Raw genomic sequence first — 25,375 nt, forward strand, 5'->3', positions numbered from 1 at the left:
ACTAAGTTAATTATCAGAACAAAGGGGAATTTAATCAGAATTACCATCTCAACTCTGAAATTTGCTTGCGCCACTGCATAAATCACTGTGTTCATGCAGGTGCTTAAACATTGCAGCATGTATCCGGTTCTTTCAATAATGGTGAAGGGGTCGGAGTAATCTGCCTGAAGCAGAGGGGTGCCGGTGATTTTGACCAGCATTTCGTACAAAAAGTTCACCATCCACAGCAGCAGAAAACTGCCCGATATGGTGAGCAGTAAAACGATAGATTTTCGACGGTTCTCTATCTCTGGGTCTCCCTGACGCTCGCCGTTCCCGCTCCGCAGGAGTTCCCTCCTGACTCTCGTGGACCGGATGATGTGTCTAATGGTCAAAACGTTGAAACCCACTATCAACAGAAACGGAGTGAACGGCGTTGATATCGACCGAAACCAATAATAAGCCACCCAAGCTGCCGACGTGTAGAAGGTAGATTTTACAATGCAGAACAATGGTGTATTATTAACTATTTCCACAGGTTCCAATATAAAGTAATATCCAATATTCAGTGAACAGCTCAGTACACACACTAGTATTATAACCCTCGATGCTATTCTCTCGGTGCAATATTTAACTCTCAGCTTCAGGAAACAAATGGAGATAAACCGATCGAAAGTAAAAGCGACAGTTAACCAGACCGAACAGTCAATGGCGTCCGTGCTTAGAAGTATAATAAGACTGCAGACTGGAGTGTAGTCCAGGAATGAACCCGAGAAATACAGGTCCTTGATCTGAGAGAGAATGATGTAAATGATCAGGACCATGAGATCGGCGACTGCCATGGCCAACATGTAGCGACAGACACACTTGGAGAGACCGCACCTTCCGCGGGTCAGAGTCACGACTGTCAGTAGGTTCGCTGCAAAGAAGAAATGGAAACATGACCACCATTGTCTTCAGGTTGGGCAGGTGAGCAAGACAGCGTGCGGCAGTATGATGGAGCTATTTCTTTAATACTGCTCACGAAGCTGACAGATCCGTCCAGCTAGATGTGCTCACGTCCCATTATGACAAATGGTGGGTTAAATACAATGATAATAAATAAATAATGTTCATATCAGTAACGGTAAGCACGGAATCACTGAATTCTCTCAGCACATCCTAGGAGACTAACTGGTGTCTTTCAGGGCGGTAAGTCTTATTCTTTTCTGGCCGCACTTTACACTGAACCACTCTGAGATAACACGATCAGAGTATTGCTTCAGCGGGAATACGTTTAGGCGAATATGTTTGTAATACCCACATTCTATGGTGGAATAAATGAAACAAATTGGAACATTTCATTTACATCTGTTTAAAAAAGCACCTTGTCGACCATCGCCGATTTTTTATCGATGCACTGTAGAAAGTTCCTATCTCGACACATAACGGCTTGATATGGCAACTGCTCTGCATATGACCCCAGGGAATTTCAGACAATTGAAGACTCAGCTCATGCACCCTAACATCCTCCCTGTGGATTCTGTCTCTACATCCCGCTGTCTCAGTAAAGCCGCCAACGTTATGAAAGACTCACCCATCCCGGACGTTTTTCGTCTCCTCTCTCTTCCATTTGGGAAGAAAGTACAAAAGCCTGACATAGCTTATAACCAGAGTAACATACCAGAGGAACTCGGCATGTCGGGTAGCAACTATGGAGAAGAATGAAGAGCTGACGTTGTGGGCTGCGGCCCTTCATCACAACTGCTTATTCTTCTTCAGATGGTGGCTGACCTTCTAAGTTTCTCCAGCATTTTGAGAGTGTGTACTGCTTTACATTTCCGGCATATGCAGAATCCCGTGTTTAAGACTTACCACCAGATACAAGGACAGCTTTATCCCGCTGTTATCAGGCCTAGGAAAAGGAAAACTGTGATTTTAAACCTCCTCTGCCTTGCGGCCATACCCACCCACAGTAAAGGTTTGTGAATTAACCCCGAGGATGAAACCCGGAGTCTGGGTCCCTGAAGAACTTTCATGTTATTTATAACTTCAGTCTGGCAACCTCTGCGACGACACCGGTGCCAAAGAGTATCGGCGCTTGCCCTTTCCTTGGACTACATCAGTGACGTGGAGAGGGGGAACCCGATGCGTGGGTAACAGCGGGTTCTTCAAATCGTCCCGCCCAGGCTTGCGCCCTCGGGAGCACACCGTCCCACCAAAAACGCAAACCCATGATTCCCTGGCGTCGACAGTTGCCTACTAATACCAATACCAACAACATCCTTGGCGCACCTCTTTCTACTTTATGGGTAGTCCTGTCACTTCGCTTTTGCCCTGTCTCCGATTACAGATCGATTTTTCTTTTAGCATAAAGTTTTTGGTGTCAGGTTCACTATGGTGTTTTGCATTATTTTATCTGTCCGGCTGAGAAAGAAGGTGGGGTAAGCGGGGCTGGTCACTAAATATCATGAGACAACGTGGCTCTTTGGAAAAAGATGTTTACTTAGTGTTGTTAATCTGTGTGGCCTCTTCGCTTAGAATACTTTATCACCCACTTGCTGGCGGAATAGAAAACAGAGATCGAAAAATCCCTTCAGACGACAATAACAAATGTTGCTGTTGTACTTGAATGGATTCTCAATATTCCTGGATTTCAGTTCTTTAAAAGGGATAGAGAGGGCGGAAAAAGGGGACGAGGGATAGGATTACTGGTCAGGGATACTATTACAGCTACAGAAAGGGTGGGTAATGTAGCAGGATCCTCTTTTGAGTCAGTTTGGGTGGAAGTCAGGAACAGGAAGGGAGCAGTTACTCTATTGGGGGTATTCTATAGGCCCCCTTGTAGCAGCAGAGATACAGAGGAGCAGATTGGGAAGCAGATTTTGGAAAGGTGCAAAAATAACAGGGTTGTTATCATGGGTCACTTTAACTTCCCGAATATTGATTGGCACCTGATAAGTTCCAAGGGTTTAGATGGGGCAGAGTTTGTTAAGTGTGTCCAGGACGGATTCCTGTCACAGTATGTGGACTTGCCGACTAGGGGGAATGCCATACTAGTTCTAGTACTAGGTAATAAACCGGGTGAGGTCACAGATCTCTCAGTGGGTGAGCATCTGGGGGACAGTGACCACCACTCCCTGACCTTTAGCATTATCATGGAAAAGGATAGAATCAGAGAGGACAGGAAAATGTTTAACTGGGAAGGGCAAATTATGAGGCTATAAGGCTAGAGCGTGTGGATGTGAATTGGGATGATGTTTTTGCATGGAAATGTACTATGGACATGTGGTTGATGTTTTGAGATCCCTTGCGGGATGTTAGGGATAAATTTGTCCCGGTGAGGAAGATAAAAAATGGTAGGGTGAAGGAACCATGGGTGACAAGTGAGGTGGAAAATCTAGTCAGGTGGAAGAAGGCAGCATGCATGAGGTTTAGGAAGCAAGGATCAGATCGGTCTATTGAGGAATATAGGGAAGCAAGAAAGGAGCTTAAGAAGGGGCTGAGAAGAGCAACAAGGGGGCATGAGAAGGCCTTGGCGAGTAGGGTAAAGGAAAACCCCAAGGCATTCTTCAATTATGTGAAGAAAATAAGGATGACAGGAGTAAAGGTAGGACCAATTAGAGATAAAGGTGCGAAGATGTGTCTGGAGGCTGTGGAAGTGAGTGAGGTCCTCAATGAATCCTTCTCTTCGGTATTCACCAATGAGAGGGAACTTGATGATGGTGAGGACAATATGAGTGAGGTTGATGTTCTGGAGCATGTTGATATTAAGGGAGAGGAGATGTTGGAGTTGTTAAAATACATTAGGACGGGTAAGTCCCCGGGGCCTGCCGGAATATTACCCAGGCTGCGCCACGAGGCGAGAGAAGAGATTGCTGAGCCTCTGGCTAGGATCTTTATGTCCTCGTTGTCCACGGGATTGGAGGGAGGCGAATGGTGTCCCCTTGTTCAAAAAAGGTAGTAGGGATAGTCCGGGTAATTATAGACCACTGAGCCTTACGTCTGTGGATCTTTATGTCCTCGTTGTCCACGGGATAGGAGGGAGGCGAATGTAGTTCTCTTGTTCAAAAAAGGTAGTAGGGATAGTCCGGGTAATTATAGACCACTGAGCCTTACGTCTGTGGTGGGAAATCTGTTGGAAAAGATTCTGAGATAGGATCTATGGGCATTTAGAGAATCATGGTCTGATCAGGGACAGTCAGCATGGCTTTGTGAAGGGCAGATCATGTCTAACAAGCCTAATAGGGTTCTTTGAGGAGGTGACCAGGCATATAGATGAGGGTAGTGCAGTGGATGTGATCTATATGGATTTTAGTAAGGCATTTCACAAGGTTCCACACGGTAAGCTTATTCAGAAGGTCAAAAGGCACGGGATGCAGGGAAGTTTGGCCAGGTGGATTCAGAATTGGCTTGCCTGCAGAAGGCAGAGGGTCGGGGTGGAGGGAGTACATTCAGGGAGGATTGTGACTAGTGGTGTCCCACAAGGATCTGTTCTGGGACCTCTACTTTTCGTGATTTTTATTAACGACCTGGATGTGGGGGTAGAAGGTGGAGTTGGTAAGTTTGCAGACGACACAAAGGTTCGTCGTGTTGTAGATAGTGTAGAGGATTGTTGAAGATTGCAGAGACACATTGATAGGATGAAGAAGTGGGTTGAGAAGTGGCAGATGGAGTTCAACCCGGAGAAGTGTGAGGTGGTACACTTTGGAAGGACAAACTCCAAGGCAGAGTACAAATTAAATGGCAGGATAGTTGGTAGTGTGGAAGAGCAGAAGGATCTGGGGGTACATGTCCACAGATCCCTGAAAGTTGCCTCACAGGTGGATAGGGTAGTTAAGAAAGCTTATGGGGTGTTAGCTTTCATTAGTCGAGAGTTTAAGAGTCGAGGTGTAACGATGAAGCTCAATAAAGCTCTGGTTAGGCCACACTTGGAGTACTCTGTCCAGTTCTGGTCGCCTCACTATAGGAAGGATGTGGAAGCATTGGAAAAGGTACAGAGGAGATTTACCAGGAAGCTGCCTGGTTTAGTGAATATGCATTATGATCAGAGATTAAGGGAGCTAGGGCTTTACTCTTTGGAGAGAAGGAGGATGAGAGGAGACATGATCGAGGTGTACAAGATAATAAGAGGAATAGATAGAGTGGATAGCCAGCGCCTCTTCTCCAAGACACCACTGCTCAATACAAGATTACATGGCTTTAAGTTAAGGGGTGGGAAGTTCAAGGGGGATATTAGAGGAAGGTTTTTCACTCAGAGAGTGGTTGGTGCGTGGAATGCACTGCCTGAGTCAGTGGTGGAGACAGATGCACTGGAGAAATTTAAGAGACTACTAGACAGGTATATTGTGGAATTTAAGGTGGGGGGTTATATGGGAGGCAGGGTCTGAGGGTCGGCACAACATTGTGGGCCGAAGGGCCTGTACTGTGCTGTACTATTCTATGTTGTTGTTCTATGTTGAATCAGTTTTGGGACCTCTGTTGCTGTGTTATATATCAATTTCGATTAAAGTTTAAGTGATAATTTCGCGGATGGTGCGAAAAAAGGCGGAGTTATGAATGGCAAAGGATATGGCAAATCTTAGACCAATGGGAAATCTAGGCGGAGAAATTCCGGATAGAATTTAGTCGTGACAATCGTGAAATGTTGCATTTTGAGAGCCCGTTTGCAAGGGAAAACTATATAGTAAATGTACAGGAGCCTTAGTAGCAAAGTTGTACAGAGACATCATAAGGGGTACATGTCCAAAGTTTCCGCAAAGTGACAGTACACGTGGATGGGTTGGTAAAGGAGACTCGTTTTGATATCTCAGCATATCGAAAATAAAAATTGGAAAGAACTCCTACAATTGTAAGAAACTTTAGTTAAGTATTGTGTGCATTTCTGGATGCCACACTAATGACATAATATAGAGGCTTTTGAGATTGTACAGGAGAAGAGCACCACTATGTTCCCCTAGATTAGAGCTTCAGTTATAAAGAGAGGCTGGACAAACATATATTAATTTCTTTGCAGCGTTGGAGGACGAGGTGTCGATCTGATTATGAGAGTCATAGATAAAGTGCATAGTCAGATTTGATTTCGCATGGTGGAAATGTCAAGTACTAGATGGCATTGCTTTGACGTGAAAGGTTTCCATGAGAATTACGATACACGCAGAGAACGGCAGGTACCTGCAAGGTTCTTCCAGGGGAGATAATAGAAGTAGATAAGATAGCGACGATTAAGAAGCGTTTGGATAAACGCGTGAATGGAGGAATATAGACCTGTGTGGCAAATGGGATTAGATTAGTTCGACAATATACTCGGCCATTCCCAGACAGTAGAATTCTATGGTATACGTTCTAGTAGTAAGAAGTAATAGTATTGGATAGTAGTGAAAATTTTGGTAAGATTCTCTACCTTAGAGTGTGGAAGTGATTAGCGCGTTGGATTAGCGATCTGAAGGTCCTGGGATCGAGCATCGGCCAAGGTAGCGTGTGTCCTTGAACAAGGCACTTAACCACACAATGCTCCAGTCTACCCAGATGAAAATGGGTATCGACAAAAATACTGGGGGTTAACCTCGCGATAGACTGGCATCCTAGCCGGGGGGCGGGGTCTCGTACTGTCGCTTCACGCCACCGAAACCAGCATAAGCACCGGCCTGATGGGCCACAAGGCTCGTGACAGACTTTAATCAACCTTAGAGAAACAGGAAGCATTTTCAACTGTGCGAGAGCTTAACTTCAGTTATATGCCACAACAAACAGTACTAGAATTCTCACTATGTTCTCCAACCTGATTCTATTGTCAGACTAACAATAAAGGGGTTGAGGTCCCGGCTCCTGATCCATTAGTTCGGTTCACGTCAAGTCGAGTCGATATTATAAACATGCGTACACCCACATTGCCACGAAGGTACAATAAAATCCTGCTTGGAGCAGTGTCACAGGCGCGGAGATTCAGGCCATAAGCAGAATATTATTTAGACATAAAATATACATACACTGTATTACAAGAAAAGAAGAATAAAAGAGCGGTGTGGTAGTAGGACATCATTAACCCAGCTGTTTTATCAAAGTACCCCAATGTCCGACTGTCATCACGTGCAGGGAACCGACTGCGGTAAATCCCGAGCACAGGTTACACCGTAAGATATAGGAGCAGAAGTAGGCTATTCGGCCCATCGAGTCTGCTCCGCCATTCAATCATGGGCTGATTCAATTCTTCCAATGCTTTCACCCCATACCCTTTGATGTCCTGGCTAATCAGAACCTATCTGACTCTGCCTTACATACACCCAATGACTTTGCCTCCACAGCCGCTGGTGGCAACAAATTCCACAGATTTACCACCCTCTGACTAAACTTACACCAGTATGTAATGTTGAGACTTCGTAAAGCACTGGTAGGCTTCACTTGGAGTATTGTGAGCAAGTACGGACGCTTTATCTTCGAAACGATGTGCTGAAACTGGAGAGGCTTCAAAGGAGGATCACAAAAATGATTCCAGGATTGAATGGCTTGTCATATGAAGAAAGTTTGATGGCTGCGGGCCTGTATTCAATAGAATTCAGAAGAATGATAGGTGACCACTTTGAAACCTATCGAATGGTGAAAAGCCTTGAAAGAGTCGATTTGGAGAGGATGTTTCCTATGGCAGGAGAGACTAAAACCAGATGCCACAGCGGCAGAATGGGGTATCCTTTTAGAACGGAGATCAGGAGTTTTTTTTTCACTCCGAGAGTGGTGAATCTGTGGAACTCCTTGCTACAGGCAGCTGTAGAGGCCGAGTCTTTAAGTATATTTAAGGCAGAGGTTCGTCGATCCTTGATTGGTCAGGACATGAAGGGATCCGGGGAGAAAACAGGAGATTGAGGCTGTGAGGAAACTTGGATCAGCCATGATGAAATGACGGATCAGACGCGATGAACCAAATCGCCTAATTCTGCTCCTATATCTTATGGACTTATTGTCTTATGGTCCTCTATCAACATTTGCCGGTCTTCGCGGTAGGACGTGGGAGCTGGTGCAACACAAGCGACGAAAATCTAATGTTTCCGTTACTATTTCCTTTCTACTACCTCGATACTCAATTGTCATGAACGGGCCTACATGGACGTCTTGGAAAACAATCTTTTTCACTCTGCGATAGTTTATCGGACAGCCATCAGTAATTTTCCTGATTTACCAATGATTTAACCGCCGTTTCCACTTGCACAGCCAGTCTGTGGGCTTTAATATCTCCATGAGAAAATTCAATTCCAGTTTCTGCTCTTTGTTTACCGGGACCGAAGGGTGGTGGGGGGGTGTCGGGAGCCGCACCCCCTCTCCTCCCCTGACCCTATTTCCTTACTGATTAGGTAAATGCAAAGCGGAGCGCACTGCCTGTCAGGCAGGCAGAGAGCGGGCGACCACTGGACAAGGCGCACCTTTTCAGAGTTAACTATTAATTCAAGATCTCTCTTGGTTACTTACCTCAAAACCCTCCTTAACTCACTGAATGCACCAGGAATTATCTAATAAAAAACCAAATAAAAACGCGGTTCCTGGTATTTTCATCACGTCAGCGAAGGTGTAAATAACATTAAAAATGGAGTCAGTCGTGCATCTTTTATCCCCGATATAGAACGTCGCTGATTAGAGACTTTGATGCTGTGAGGAGACAGGGAACTAAAATTGTCATGGGTATTTCTGCACCGATTCCACAGAATGACAAACAGATGCCGATAATTACGGTTGTGTTAACAAAGCTGGCAAAATAAGCAAACGGCGACTAAACGAGAGCCGAGAAATCTCAAAGCACCGCCCGATGACAAGCGCTAATAATGACTTACCGGGAACTCCGAAAGCAGCCAGAATAGAATAAAAAGCCTGTTCAAATCGGGCAAAGATTGCTTTGTCCATCTCTCTGAGCTACTTGATGCTGCTGGCAACAGAGTTTCAGGTTCACAGTGAAATAAAGCAAGTTCAATCCAATCCCATATTTATACATGAGGGAATTTCCCTATGAGACAATTTGATTGCCTGACAATGTCTGGCAGTAGTTAGATAACTTCAAGAAACAGATGAGGTAATGGTTGTTATTCTTGTGAAATCTTTCTGTTCGGAAGTTTGAACTTATTGTCAGCGAGACTCACCGACTAACTTCAACCGGTGTGATCCGTATATCACCCCTATTCGTTATAGAACTAGAACATAAAACAGTACTGCACAGTACAAGTCCTTTAGCCCACAATGTTGTGACGACCCTTAAACCTTGCCTCCCATATAACTCCCCACCTTAAATTCCTCCAGATACCTGTCTAGTAGTCTCTTCAATTTCACTAGAGTATCTCCCTCCACCACTGACTCAGGCAGTGCATTCCACGCACCAATCACTCTCTGAGCAAAAAACCTTCCTCTAATATCCCCCTTGAACTTCCCACTCCTTACCTTAAAGCCATGTCCTTTTGTATTCAGCAGTGGTGCCCTGGGGAAGAGGCGCTGGTTCTCCATTCTATCTATTCCTCTTAATAGCTTGTATACCTCTACTATGTCTCCTCTCATCCTCCTTCTCTCCAGAAAGTAAAGCCATAGCCCCCTTAATCTCTGATCATAATGCATACTCTCTAAACCAGGCAGCATCCTGGTAAATCTCCTCTGTACCCTTTCCAATGCTTCCACATCCTCCCTATAGTGAGGCGACCAGAACTGGACACAGTACTTCAAGTGTGGCCTAACCAGAGTTTTATAGAGCTGCATCGTTACCCCGAGACTCTCAAACTCTACCCCTCGACTTATGAAAGCTAACACTCCATAAGCTTTCTTAACTACCCTATCTACCTGTGATGCAACTTTCAGGGATCTGTGGAGTTTAAGAAAATTGGCTTTAGAACACGGGCATTCCTTCCTCGGTGAAGTATTTCAAGTATTATATGTAGTAACTCCGTCCTGCTCTTAAGTTTTGTTATTCAAATCTCTCTCTAAACATGTCTGCTTCACAATCTAAACTTTGATAATCTTGTACCTTCATGGTTAACTGTACTTCACTTTCTCTCTACCTGTACCACTTTAGTCTGCGTTTAGTTATCGTTCATAGGTTGTTTTACCTTGTTCTTGCTTAATGCACTGTGCAATGATTTGATCTGTCTAACCCTCAAGCAAACAAGCTTTTCGCTGTAGTTCAGTACATGTGACTATCAAGCAGGTTCCTATTCCATGATGCCCTTCCTTCGTATGAACATTAAGAAATAGCAGGTGTTTATTCTTTCCCATAGATGCTGCGTGACATACCTAGTTCCTCCAGCATTTTGTATGTGTTACTCTGTGCATTTGTCAGCACGTGGAACTACATAGACTTGTATCTCACAAGAGCAGAAATAGAACCATAGAACCATAGAAACTACAGCACAGAAACAGGCCTTTTGGCCCTTCTTGGCTGTGCCGAACCATTTTCTGCCTAGTCCCACTGACCTGCAGACGGACCATATCCCTCCATACACCTCCCATCCATGTATCTGTCCAATTTATTCTTAAATGTTAAAAAAGAACCCGCATTTACCACCTCGTCTGGCAGCTCATTCCATACTCCCACCACTCTCTGTGTGAAGAAGCCCCACCTAATGTTCCCTTTAAACTTTTCCCCCCTCACCCTTAACCCATGTCCTCTGTTTTTTTTCTCCCCTTGCCTCAGTGGAAAAAGCCTGCTTGCATTCACTCTATCTGTTCCCATCATAATTTTATATACCTCTATCAAATCTCCCCTCATTCTTCTACGCTTCAGGGAATAAAGTCCTAACCTATTCTACCTTTCTCTGTAACTGAGTTTCTCAAGTCCTGGCAACATCCTTGTAAACCTTCTCTGCACTCTTTCAACCTTATTTATATCCTTCCTGTTATTTGGGACCAAGCCTGAACACAGTACTCCAGATTCGGCCTCACCAATGCCTTATACAACCTCATCATAACATTCCAGCTCTTCTACTCAGTACTTTGATTAATAAAGGCCAATGTACCAAAAGCTCTATTTACGACCCTATCTACCTGTGATGCCACTTTTAGGGAATTTTGTATCTGTATTCCCAGATCCCTCTGTTCCACTCCACTCCTCAGTGCCTTACCATTAACCCTGTATGTTCTACCTTGGTTTGTCCTTCCAACATGCAATACCTCACACTTGTATGCATTAAGCTCCATCTGCCATTTTTCAGCCCATTTTTCCAGCAGGTCCAAGCCCCTCTGCAGGCTCTGAAAACCTTCCTCACTGTCTACTACACCTCCAATCTTTGTATCATCAGCAAATTTGCTGATCCAATTTACCACATTATCATCCAGATCATTGATATAGATGACAAATAACAATGGACCCAGCACTGATCCCTGTGGCACACCACTAGTCACAGGCCTCGACTCGGAGAAGCAATTCTCTACTACCACTCTTTGGCTTCTTCCATGGAGCCAATGTCTAATCCAATTTACCACCTCTCCATGTATACCTAGCGACTGAATTTTCCTTACTAACCTCCCATGCGGGACCTTGTCAAAGGCCTTACTGAAGTCCATGTAGACAATATCCACTGCCTTCCCTTCATCCACTTTCCTGGTAACTTCGTCGAAAAACTCCAATAGATTAGTCGAACATGACCTACCACGCACAAAGCCATGTTGACTCTCCCTATTAAGTCCCTGTCTATCCAAATGCTTGTAGATTCTGTCTCTTAGTACTCCCTCCAATAACTTACCTACTACCGACGTTAAATTTACTGGCCTATAATTTCCCGGATTACGTTTCGATCCTTTTTTAAACAACGGAACAACATTAGCCACTCTTCAATCCTCCGACACCTCACCTGTAGACAGCGACATTTTAAATATTTCTGCCAGGGCCCCTGCAATTTCAACACTAGTCACCTTCAAGGTCCAAGGGAACACCCTGTCAGGACCCGGGGATTTATCCACTTTAATTTTCCTCAAGACAGCAAGGACCTCCTCCTTTTAGATCTGTACAGTTTCCATGATCTCACTACTTGTTTCCCTTAATTTCATAGACTTCATGCGAGTTTCCTTAGTAAATACAGAGCAAAAATCCTATTTAAGATCTCCCCCATTTTCTTTGGTTCCGCACATAGCCGACCACTCTGACCTGCAAGAGGACCAATTTTATCCCTTACAATCCTCTTGCTCTTAATGTACCTGTAAAAACTCTTTGGATTATCCTTCACTTTGACTGCCAAGGCAACCTCATGTCTTCTTTTAGCCCTCCTGATTTCTTTCTTAAGTATTTTCTTGCACTTCTTATACTCCTCAAGCACCTTATTTACTCCCTGCTTCTATACATGTCATACAACACCCTCTTCTTCTTTATCAGAGTTGCAATATCCATTGAGAACCAAGGATCCTTATTCCTATTCACTTTGCCTTTAATCCTGACAGGAACATACAAATTCTGCACTCTCAAAATTTCTCCTTTGAAGGCTTCCCACCTACCGATCACGTTCTTGCCAGAGAACAACCTATCCCAGTCCACGCTTTTTAGATCCTTTCTCATTTCTTCAAATTTGGCCTTCTTCCAGTTAGGAATCTCAACCCTAGGACCAGATATATCCTTGTCCATGATCAAGTTGAAACTAATGGTGTTATGATCACTGGAACCAAAGTGCTCCCCTACACAGACTTCTGTCACTTGTCCTAATTCATTTCCTAACAGGAGATCCAATATTGCATCCCCTCCAGTTGGTCCCTCTATATATTGATTTAGAAAACTTTCCTGAACACATTTTACAAACTCTAAACCATCTAGACCCCTAACAGTATGGGATACCCAATCAATATATGGAAAATTAAAATCCCCTACCACCACAACTTTGTTTCCTGCAGTTGCCTGCTATCTCTCTGCAGATTTGCTTTTCCAATTCTCGTTGACTATTGGGTGGTCTGTAATACAATCCTACTAATGTGGCCATACCTTTCTTGTTTCTCAGCTCCACCCGTAAGGACTCAGTAGACAAGCCCTCTAATCTGTCCGGCCTGAGCACTGCTGTAATATTTTCCCTAACAGGCAATGCTGCTCCCCCACCTTTCATTCCTCTGCCTCGATCACATCTGAAACATCGGAACCCTGGAATATTAAGCTGCCAGTCCTGCCCCTCCTGTAGCCAAGTTTCACTAATTGCTATAACGTCAAAGACTGGTAAAGACAAATGTAGGTCCCCTGCAGACAGAAACAGGTGAATTGATTATGGGGAGCAAGGACATGGCAGACCAATTGAATAATTACTTTGGTTCTGTCTTCACTAAGGAGGACATAAATAATCTTCCAGAAATAGTAAGGGACAGAGGGTCCAGTGAGATGGAGGAACTGAGTGAAATACATGTTAGTAGGGAAGTGGTGTTAGGTAAATTGAAGGGATTGAAGGCAGATAAATCCCCAGGGCCAGATGCTCTGCATCCTAGAGTGCTTAAGGAAGTAGCCCAAGAAATAGTGGATGCATTAGTGATAATTTTTCAAAACTCGTTAGATTCTGGACTAGTTCCTGAGGATTGGAGGGTGGCTAATGTAACCCCAATTTTTAAAAAAGGAGGGAGAGAGAAACCGGGGAATTATAGACCGGTTAGCCTAACGTCGGTGGTGGGGAAACTGCTGGAGTCAGTTATCAAGGATGTGATAACAGCACATTTGGAAAGCGGAGAAATGATCGGACAAAGTCAGCATGGATTTGTGAAAGGAAAATCATGTCTGACGAATCTCATAGAATTTTTTGAGGATGTAACTAGTAGAGTGGATAGGGGAGAACCAGTGGATGTGGTATATTTGGATTTTCAAAAGGCTTTTGATAAGGTCCCACACAGGAGATTAGTGTGCAAACTTAAAGCACACGGTATTGGGGGTAAGGTATTGGTGTGGGTGGAGAATTGGTTAGCAGACAGGAAGCAAAGAGTGGGAATAAACGGGACCTTTTCAGAATGGCAGGCGGTGACTAGTGGGGTACCGCAAGGCTCAGTGCTGGGACCCCAGTTGTTTACAATATATATTAATGACTTGGATGAGGGAATTAAATGCAGCATCTCCAAGTTTGCGGATGACACGAAGCTGGGTGGCAGTGTTAGCAGTGAGGAGGATGCTAAGAGGATGCAGGGTGACTTGGATAGGTTGGGTGAGTGGGCAAACTCATGGCAGATGCAATTTAATGTGGATAAATGTGAAGTTATCCACTTTGGTGGCAAAAATAGGAAAACAGATTATTATCTGAATGGTGGCCGATTAGGAAAAGGGGAGGTGCAACGAGACCTGGGTGTCATTATACACCAGTCATTGAAAGTGGGCATGCAGGTACAGCAGGCGGTGAAAAAGGCGAATGGTATGCTGGCATTTATAGTGAGAGGATTCGAGTACAGGAGCAGGGAGGTACTACTGCAGTTGTACAAGGCCTTGGTGAGACCACACCTGGAGTATTGTGTGCAGTTTTGGTCCCCTAATCTGAGAAAGACATCTTTGCCATAGAGGGAGTACAAAGAAGGTTCACCAGATTGATTCCTGGGATGGCAGGACTTTCATATGAAGAAAGACTGGATGAACTGGGCTTGTACTCGTTGGAATTTAGAAGATTGAGGGGGGATCTGATTGAAACGTATAAGATCCTAAAGGGATTGGACAGGCTAGATGCAGGAAGATTGTTCCCGATGTTGTGGAAGTCCAGAACGAGGGGTCACAGTTTGAGGATAGAGGGGAAGCCTTTTAGGACCGAGATTAGGAAAAACTTCTTCACACAGAGAGTGGTGAATATGTGGAATTCTCTGCCACAGCAAACTGTTGAGGCCAGTTCATTGGCTATGTTTAAGAGGGAGTTAGATATGGCCCTTGTGGCTACAGGGGTCAAGGGGTATGGAGGGAAGGCTGGGGCGGGGTTCTGAGTTGGATGATCAGCCATGATCATAGTAAATGGCGGTGCAGGCTCAAAGGGCCGAATGGCCTACTCCTGCACCTATTTTCTATGTTTCTATGTTTTTATGTCATAATTCCACGTGTCAATCCACGCCCTCAACTCATCCGCCTTCCCCGCAATACTCCTAGCATTGAAATATATACACCTCAGAATATTTTTACCACCGCTCATCTTTCTATTCATGGATTTGCTTGAACTTTTACCATCATTTATTTTCACCCCAGCCACACTGTCAGCTCTGGCACTCTGGTTCCCATCCCCCTGCAAATCTAGTTTAAAGCCCCCCCCCCCCCATAGCATTAACAAACCTCCCTGAAAGGATATTGGTCCCCCTGTAGTTCAAGTGTAACCCGTCTCTCTTGTACAGGTCCCACCTGCCCCAGAAGAGGTCCCAATTATCCTGAAATCTGAAACCCTGCTGCCTACACCAGTTTTTCAGCCACTTGTTCATCCTCCAGAGCATCCTATTCCTACCCTCACTGGCACCTAGCAGAGGTAGCAAACCTGAGATTACCACACTCGAGGTCCTGCTTTTCAACCTCCTACCAAGCTCTCTATACTCACTCTCCAGGACCTCCTCACTCATCTTTGCCATGTCATTGGTACCGATGTGCACCACGACATCTGGCTGATCACCCTCCCACTTCAGAATGTCATGCAATCGATCAGAGACATCCTTAACCCTGGCACCCGGGAGGCAACAAACCATCCTGGATTCTCTGCCACGACCACAGAACCTCCTATCTGCACCTCTAACTATCGAGTCCCCTATCACTACCGCTCTCCTCTTTTCCCCCCTCCCTTCTGCACTGCAGAGCCAGACTCAGTGCCAGAGATCCGGCTATTGCAGCTTGTCCAAGGTAAGTCATCCCCCCCCCCAACAGTACCCAATGCAGTATACTTGTTGAGGGGAATAGCCACAGGGGAACCCTGCTCTGCCTGCCCTTTCCTCTTCCCTCGCCTGACGGTAACCCAATTTCCTGTCCTCTGCTCCTTTCGTGTAACTACCTCCCTGTAGCTACTATCTATATTCTCCCGAATGATCCGGAGGTCATCCAGCTCCTGCTCCGGTTCCCTAACGCGGTTTGTTAGGAGCTGCAGCTGGATGCATTTCTTGCAGGTGTCATTGTCAGGGACACCGGAGGGCTCCCTGACTTCCCACATCCTGCAAGAGGAGCATTCCAACATCCTGCCTGGCATTCTCTCTACGCTAGACAATCTGAATAAAAAACTTACCGGAACCTACCCTGGCCTCTGCTTGTTCTCGCCGGAACCTGTTGAGCCAAAGCCGTCCCACTCTGACTCAGTCCACTCCAACGATGGCCGCTGTATATGGTGGTCTTCTTTGTAAACCTTGGCGCGCTACGTCACGCGCCTGCGCAGTGCAGACCCTTCTCCCCGAGCAGTGTTTAAAAAAAAAACGACTTTTTCTACCCGAATTCTTCCACTCTCTTCTTCAGCTGCTTGCTTCGACTGAAATGGAGTTTAGATTCAAAAATAGACACGGAGTGGTGGGAAATAGATGGGACAATGGGATTACTAATGAGGGATGTGATTGTAGCTGCAGAAAGGGTGGACGTCGCGGAGAGTTTGTCGACTGAGTCATTTTGGATGGAAATTAGTCGCAGGAAATCAGCAATCACTGTTCTGGGAGCATACTATAGAACCCCAACAGCAACAGACACATTGAAGAGCAGATCGTAGAGCAGGGTTTGGAAAGGAGCATGAATGACAAGGCTGTTTTCAAGGGTGACTTCAACTTTGCTAATAACGATCAATTCATTGTTGCAAAAGTTTTAGCTAGGGCGTAGTTTGTTGGATGCTACCTTGTTGAAGGATCCCTGACACAATACGTAGACACACAGAATAGAGGATATGCCACTCTGGATCTGATACGGAGCAATGAACCTGGTCAGATATAATCTCTGAGGAAGGATAACCATTTCGCAGACAGTGACTACGCCTTCCTAGCCGTTACTTAGCGTCCGAGAAGGATAAGAACAATGATAAGGGAAGGTATTTAATTGGGAGAGGAGAGCCATGATGCTGTTAGGCAGTAACCTTGGAGAGTAAATTGGGAACTGTAGTGCTCAGATAAATGTTCTACAGAAATGTACAGATTGTTTAGGACATACGTGCATTTGAGTTCTGGATAGGTTTGCCCAATGAAGCAGGGAAAGGATGGTAGAGTGAATTTGTGAGGGACTGTCATGCCTCATGAGCCTGATTGAACACACTGTCAATATTATCATTAGAAAACAAGATATAGGAGCTGAATTAGGCCATCTGGCCCATCGACGCTGCTCCGCCATTCAATCGTAGCTGATCTTTTTTTCTCTCCTCCTCAATCCCAGTTCCCCGTTTTCTCAAACTAACCTTTGATGCCGTGTGCAGTCAAGAACCTAATAATCTCTGCCTTAAATACATCTAAGGACCTGGCCTACACAGCTGCATGTCGCAACAAATTCCACAAATTTAACGCCCTTTAGATAAAGAAATTTCTCCGAATCTCTGTTTTGAAAGGGCGCCCCTGTGGAAGAAATTAAGTCTGTTTGGATAAGTAAGGGTTAATCTAATCGCTTGTGAATTCTCTTAGAATTTAGCTAAAAGTCTTTGCAACTCTTAGAATTTTGCTAACGTCCTTCCTAAAGTCTAAATAAAAACATTGTGGCGCCGTATTGACGTCATTCTCCTGTTTATTGAAAATCTAGTATTAAGTTCAAAGTCACTGTGTTTGTCGAAATTTAGTGCTATGTTCACAGTCAAGCAATGTTATTGTTAAGAGCTTTTAGTCACGTACGCTGTGCCTATACAATGAAGCGGGTCTGCAAGATGAGCAGAGATCCGAAACACCGCTCTTAGGTGGAAGGAGATTCTCCATGGTATCATGTAATAAAATCCTTTAGTCTGAAACAATTATCTAAGTCGCCTGATCTACTCTATCTGCTGCTCCTGAGATCTATCAACAATAGTTTGGCGACGAGGATGGGATCCTCAATAAGAGCAGGATCCAAAAATGAACCCTCGGTGGAAAAGGAGAAGCAAGACAGAAAGGTGCCTTCCACGTTGGCAAGGATAATCAGTTTCCTAGCTGAAAGGTGGAGACTGGTGACCTGTCTCCTAGCTGAAAGGGGGACAGCAGGGGCCCTGCGTCCTAGCTGAAATGGGTACAGCTGGGGGTGTTCATACCTTCCAAGTTGGGAAGGTGTCATGGTCCGGTCCGTGAAGTCCGCATTCCGGTTCACGATCTGGTCCATGGATTCAGGATTCCGGGTCTTCCAGCTGTCCCTTGTTTTGATTGAGTTAATCATAGGCACCTGATTCCAATATTGGGGCTTGGAATATAAGTGGCCTTGGGGTCGGGTGTGGGCTGCTGGTTTGTCTTGTCAAGATCACCTGGGAGTAACCTGCCGGTGGAAAGCTAAATCGGTCACTTGCCATCTTTTAGGCCGCGTTGGGGAATCATCCCCTCATGGAGCTTTGCTGTCAGTAGTCGGAGCGGTCTTTGCGGTATGGATTCGGCTGTTTCCCAGGCCAGCTAAGTGGCTACCAGCCACTCTGAGCTAGGTAGGGATCCGGCTGTTTCCGTAGCCAGCTGAGGTTGCTGGCCGAACTGCGACTCGGAGCAACCCCGATGCAGAGATGAAACTGTGTGTTGTTCTTCGGTGTTTGTCTCTTCTTGTCCTCGCCTCTGTGGGGTAAGTCAGGCCGTTCTGCCGTTGGCCTGCGGGGAGATCTGTCTTGTCTTGTCCTCGCCTCCGTGGGGTAAGTCTGGCCGTTCTGCCGTTACCCAACGGATGGTCCTGTCCCACCCTGGTATGAAGATAAAGTTGAGTCCTGGCTTGTCTATAGATGAGTTCCGGCTCTTTGTCTATGTACAGGTACTGTCCTGTCTCATGTTGGTGTCGTGTTAAGGATGAGTCCCTGCTTTTCAAAGGATAAGTACCGGCTCTATGTTGATGTTCAGTTTCCTGTCTGCCTCTGAGCTCCAGCCTCCGAGTTATCAGCCTCTGCATTTCAAGACGAAAATCCCGCAGCCAAGCTCCAAGAACCCAAGCCTAGAGGATCCCAAGCCAAGCTCCACGAACCCAAGCCTCGAGGATCCCAAGCCAAGCTCCATGAACCCAAGCCTCGAGGATCCCAAGCCAAGCTCCATGAACCCAAGCCTCGAGGATCCCAAGCCAAGCTCCATGAACCCAAGCCTCGAGGATCCCAAGCCATGCTCCAAAGACACTAGCCTCGAGGATCCCAAGCCAAGCTCCAAGGACACTAGCCTCGAGGATCCCAAGCCAAGCTCCAAGGACACTAGCCTCGAGGATCCCAAGCCAAGCTCCAAGGACAGTAGCCTCGAGGATCCCAAGCCAAGCTCCAAGGACACTAGCCTCGAGGATCCCAAGCCAAGCTCCAAGGACACTAGCCTCGAGGATCCCAAGCCAAGCTCCAAGGACACTAGCCTCGAGGATCCCAAGCCAAGCTCCAAGGACACTAGCCTCGAGGATCCCAAGCCAAGCTCCAAGGACACTAGCCTCGAGGATCCCAAGCCAAGCTCCAAGGACACTAGCCTCGAGGATCCCAAGCCAAGCTCCAAGAATACATGCTTCGAGGATCTCAAGCCAAGCTCCAAGAACACAAGCCTCCAGGATCTCAAGCCAAGCTCCAAGAACACAAGCCTCCAGGATCTCAAGCCAAGCTCCAAGAACACAAGCCTCCAGGATCTCAAGCCAAGCTCCAAGAACACAAGCCTCCAGGATCTCAAGCCAAGCTCCAAGAACACAAGCCTCCAGGATCTCAAGTCAAGCTCCAAGAACACAAGCCTGAAGTCCTCTGATTCCAAGCTGAAGACCCACGGCCCCAGCCTGCAGCCAAGCTGAAGACCCACGGCCCCAGCCTGCAGCCAAGCTGAAGACCCACGGCCCCAGCCTGCAGCCAAGCTGAAGACCCACGGCCCCATCCTGCAGCCTCAAGCCTCAAGAGCAAAGATCCCAGCCTGTATCCAAGCTCAGGCCTCTAGACCCCAGTCACGTCCTGTCCTGAAGGCATGTCATGTCCTTGCCTGGTTCTGGGGTCCAAGCCCGAGGCCAGACCCAGGTTCTGGGTCCTTGTCCAGTCTCGGGCTCGGAGTCGAAGTCTTGTCTCCTAGTCCATGGTTTCTAGTCCTGGTCCCGCTTTCGCTATCCCAAGTCTGCGTTCTTGTCCCTGCTCCTGGTCTGAATCCTGTCACGTCCCTACTCTAGTCAAGTCTTGTTCCTTGTACTTCAGTGTCTGTACCTTGCATTTGGGTCCGTTCCCAGCGCCCCAGTGTGACAGAAGGAAAATCAGTTTCCGAGCTGAAAGGATGGCAGGGGTTTGTAGTGGGAGTACCAAGGTAGCTACCGATTTATTCCGTCACGGAACTCAGACACCTGTGGAAAGACAGAGAAAACACACCAGTGAGCGCTCATTGTGTGCATAGTGTGTATAAAGAAACTTTGTGCTGTCTTAACTGAAATTAAAATCCTAAACAGGAAAAATGGGAAGTCCCAGCAGTCGATCGGCTAGCGCCGATCCTGCTAATAAATCGAAGAGTTCCGGAGGTACGACGAAGGTTTTGAACACTCCACTGCAGGTAGAAAAAAGACTGCCAAAAAGATTAAAAAGATAAAACGGCACAACCAGCAAGTAGGAGACCCTTTATTCCTGCTTGGTTTTCCACCGGATATGGTAGTCAGAGAGAACGGAGATGATCGTTATGCCGTAACATTCAGTAGTGATTTGTATGAGTGGTCACATGGGGATTGGCCGCATGGGGGAAGTTTTAATTTGAGACTAATCCAGCACTGGGATGACACCACCCGAAATAGGTACGGCGACCCAAATTGTGATGATGATTACATGGTAAGACGTTTTAAGCGATGGAAGGAGGTGGCTAAAAGACACCAACCTCCAAAGAAAAGGAGATTAAGCAGCATGAAACAGAAGGCTGGGGTTGAAACGAAACCTGCCAGGGGACGTTATCCCTAACTCCCCGTACTGGCCAGTGCCTCATTGGCACCCAATATTGAAATAGACGGTGTAATAATGACGACAACTGCCTTGGAATGACATGCACCCACTCCTTACAACCCCCCATGCCAGAAGTTCAGGCACCTGTCACCCCCAGGGGAGCAGATATCAACGTAACGAGAGGAGGGTCTCAAGAAAGAGGAATAGAAGCTGGGGGAGCTGAAGGAAGTGTAAGCAGTTCTAGAGATGACTCAAAAAAAACCATCGCTCGAAAAGGCAGACAAAAAAGAGGCAAAAAAAAAGAGAAAAAGAGAATGGAGGATAAACTTTTATCAGACAACTTCATAATATCTAAAACAGCTCCGCTTCCCCTGCTGGGTCCACAGACCCTTTGTAAATTAGGGCAGTATGCAGACAACTGTTGCATCCTGATAGCTTCTGCTACAGGGCCACAATGTCTAATTGATTCTCTAACACACCTTGAACTGTTGGCCAGAAGAGGGCACAGGGTGTCTGTGGATAAAATGCAGTTTTGCCAAGAAACTGTCCAGTACCTTGGATTCCAGCTCAGTAAAGGTTGGCGAAGTCTGGGAAGAGATCGAATAAAAGCAATAAAGAAGGTCCCAGTCCCTAAAACAAAAGAAAATGACATTCTTTCTTTCCTGGCCATGGTAGGGCACTGTCGACAGTGGATTCCCGAACATCGGGAGAGGGATGCAGTAATGCGTTCTGCTATATTGAAAACGGAGCCCCTCATCGTGGAATGGTCACCCGAAAGGGAGAAAGCCTTCCATGACCGAAATGTAATGGTAGAAAAATCTATTCCTATTCTATTGGATCACCCGTGTACTATGATAGTACCCATGCCGTAATGCTACTGTTGAATTCAGCTGCTACTCAGCATTTTACCGCGGCCAGAAGGACAGGTTATGAGGTGATCCATCTCTCTCGATCCAACAGTACGTACAAAAGATCTCCAGCTATTAATCCAGCTACTTTTATTCCATTACCATCTGCACAGCAGGCTGGGAATGACCATGACTGTCTGCCCCCAGTGGAAGCCACTACTACTCCCCGACCAGATCTGAGAAGCGAACCTATTAATAACCATGATTTAATTATTTTCACAGATGGCTCTTTGCACCGACCAAATGATGATCTGTTGCTGGCAGGGTATGCTATAGTAACTCCCCACAAGGTAGCAGAAGCTTATGCCTTGACAATAGGAACATCAGCGCCGGCGGTAGAACTCTATGCCGTTACCCGAGTTTGCTTGCATTTTAGCCTAAGGAAAAGCTGCCAATGTTTATTCCGACTCACGTTGTGCGTTTTGGATAGCACATGACTTTGACCAATTGTGGAAACAGAGGATTTTCATACTCCATCATTTCCCTTCGAATGATTTTGGTTGCTCTCTGTATCTTTTTAAAAACTTCCCAATCCTCTATCTTCCCACTATTTTTTACTTTGTTTTATGACCTTTCTTTTGTTTATACAATAGCTTTCATTTCCCTTGTCAACCAAGATAGTACTATTTTACCATTTGAGTAATTCTTAATTTTAGGAATACACATACCCTGTACCTTCCTCATTTTTTCCCAGAAACGCACGCTATTGCTACTCTGCTGCCAGCAGCTCCTTCCGATTTACTTTGGCCAACTTCTCTCTCATACCTCTGTAATTTCCCTTGCTCTACTGAAATACTGCTACGTCAAGTTCGCCCTATCAAATTTCATGTTGAACGTAAGCATATTCTGATGACTGGTTCCTTAGGGTTCTTTTACATTAAGCTCCCTAATCGGCTCTGTTTCATTACATAACACCCAATCCAGTATAGCTGATCCCCTAGTAGGCTCAACGACAAACTTCTCTAAAAAGCTATTTCTTAGACATTCAACAAATTCACACTCTTGACATCCATTACCAACCTGATTTTCCCAATCAACCTGCATGTTAAAATCTCCCATGACTACCATAACATTGCCATTTTGACTCGTCTTTTCTATTTCCTGTCGTAATCTGTGATCCATCTACCAGCCACCGTTGCGAGCCCTATATATAACTGCTATCAACGTTATTTTAACCCTGCAGTTTCATAAGTCAACCCACAAGGATTCGACATCTTCTTATCCTATGTCACATCTTTCTACTGGTTTGATGCCATACTATACAGAGATATGCAAAGGTTTGGACACCCCGGTCAAAATTTCTGTTACTGTGAATAGCTAACGAGTAAAAGATGACCTGATTTCTTAAAGGCATAAAGTTAAAGATGACACATTTCTTTAATACTTTAAACAAGATCACTTTTTTATTTCCATGTTTTACAGTTTCGAAATAACAAGCAAGTTTGGGCATCCTGTATGGTCAGTACTTAGTAACACCCCCTTTGGCAAGTATCACAGCTTGTAAACGCTTTCTGTTGCCAGCTAAGAGTCTTTCAAATCTTGTTTGGGGTTTTTCTCCCATTCTTCGATGACGTTTAGGTCATGTGAGGGCCATGGCAAAACTTTCCGCTTGCGCCTCTTGAGGTAGTGCATTGTGCACTTCGAGGTGTGTTGAGGATCATTATCCCGTTGTAGAAGTCATCCTCTTTTCATCTTCATTTTTTTTTTTACAGACGGTGTGATGTTTGCTTCCAGAATTTGCTGGTATTTAATTCAACTCATTCTTCCCTCTACCACTGGCTGCAATAAAAGCCCAAAGCATGATCGATCCACCCCGTGCTTAACAGTTGGAGAGGTGTTCTTTTCATGAAATTCTGCACCCTTTTTTTTCCAAACATAACCTTGCTCATTGCGGCCAAGAAGTTCTATTTTAACTTCATCAGTCCACAGGACTTGCTTCCAAAATGCATTAGGCTTGTTTAGATGTTCCTTTGAAAATTTCTGACGCTGAATTTTCTGGTGAGGATGCAGGAAAGGTTTTCTTCTGATGACTCTTCCATGAAGGTCATAATTATGCAGTTGTCGCTGCACAGTAGAACAGTGCACCACCTCTCCAGAGTATGCTAAATCTTCCTGGAGGTCTTTTGCAGTCAAACGGGGGTTTGATTTGCCTTTCCAGCAATCCTACGAGCGGTTCTCTCGGAAAATTTTCTTTGTCTTCCAGACCTCAGTTTGACTTCCACCGTTCCTGTTAACTGCTATTTCTTAACAACATTACGAACTGCCAACAATCCTAGAACCTGAAGCTTTACCGCTTGCACTAGCTTCTCAGCCACGCATTTATCTGCCAAATCATCCTCTTTCTACCCTCACTGGTGTGTGGCACTGGTCGCAATCCAGATATTACCCCCCTCATCCTTCTGAATTCCAGCGAGTACAGACCCAGAGCCACCAAACTTTCATCGTATGATAACCCTTCCATTCCCGGAATGAAAAGTTATATGAAGGTTTCATTTTTTTCCCTTTTTTTCTACTGGTAAAGCTGTTCGCTGTAGGTAACGGCGGGACATTCATAGCATTAGACAATCAAGTTAAGTCAACTCAGTTGCGGAAGGCTGATATCCTGATCCCATATCACAACCTACACAATCAAAAACATCTCAAAAACGGCTCTGCTTTCTAAGGAGACTGAAGAGACATGGACCCTGTAGATCAATACTCATGGCCCTCTACAATACACAGTAGGAAGCATTCTTACATGTTGCAGCTCTACAGGGCATGGAAACAGCACTGGGAGGACAAGAAGGTTCTACCATGGGTAGTCAAATCTGCCCAACGCATCACCGGTACTAACTTACCTACCATCAAGAACGTAAATACAGAAAAGTTCCAGAAAACGATCCCACCCACCCTGCTCATGGACTGTTTGTTCCACTCCCATCAGAACGGAGAGTACAGAGCGTCCATAGCAGAAACACCAGACTCAAAAACAGTTACCTTCCACAAGCAGTAACGCTGATCAACAGCTCTACCCAGTAATCTACCCACACAACCACCCACACCCGGCCCACCACTACTTTATCGTTAATCCTGGATCCTGAACTCTAAACAATCTTGAATCAGATTGGCGGTCGGTAACAGGAAGAAACCTTGCTGGAACCTCCCTTGTTTGCAATCTGCGTTGATGACTTGTGGGTTGAAGAGCCTGTACTGCCGTAATGTTCTATGTACTAATGTAATATTCCATGAATTCGGCGCTTGTTGGAGATGGGCATTGTAATTTGCGTTTAAATTTATTTCTTTACATATGGTTTAATTAAATCGAACATCAGAACAAAGGGATATTTAATCAGAATCGCCATCTCAACTCTGAATTTAGCTTGTGCCGCTGCATAAATCACTGTGTTCGTGCAGGCGCTTAAACACTGGAGCATGTATCCGGTCCTTTCAGTAATGGCGAAAGGGTCTAAGTAATCTGTTTGAAGCAGAGAGATGTCGGTGATTCTGACTAGTACTTCATACGAAACGTTCACCATCCAGAGTAGCAGAAAACTGCCGGAGATGGTGAACAGTAAAACAATGGATTTCCGTCGGTTCTCTGACTCTGGGTCTCTCTGACGCCCGAGTTTTCCGCTCCTGAGG

The sequence above is a fragment of the Mobula hypostoma genome, chromosome 5 (genome assembly GCF_963921235.1).
Source record: "Mobula hypostoma chromosome 5, sMobHyp1.1, whole genome shotgun sequence".
Lineage (NCBI taxonomy): Eukaryota > Metazoa > Chordata > Chondrichthyes > Myliobatiformes > Myliobatidae > Mobula > Mobula hypostoma.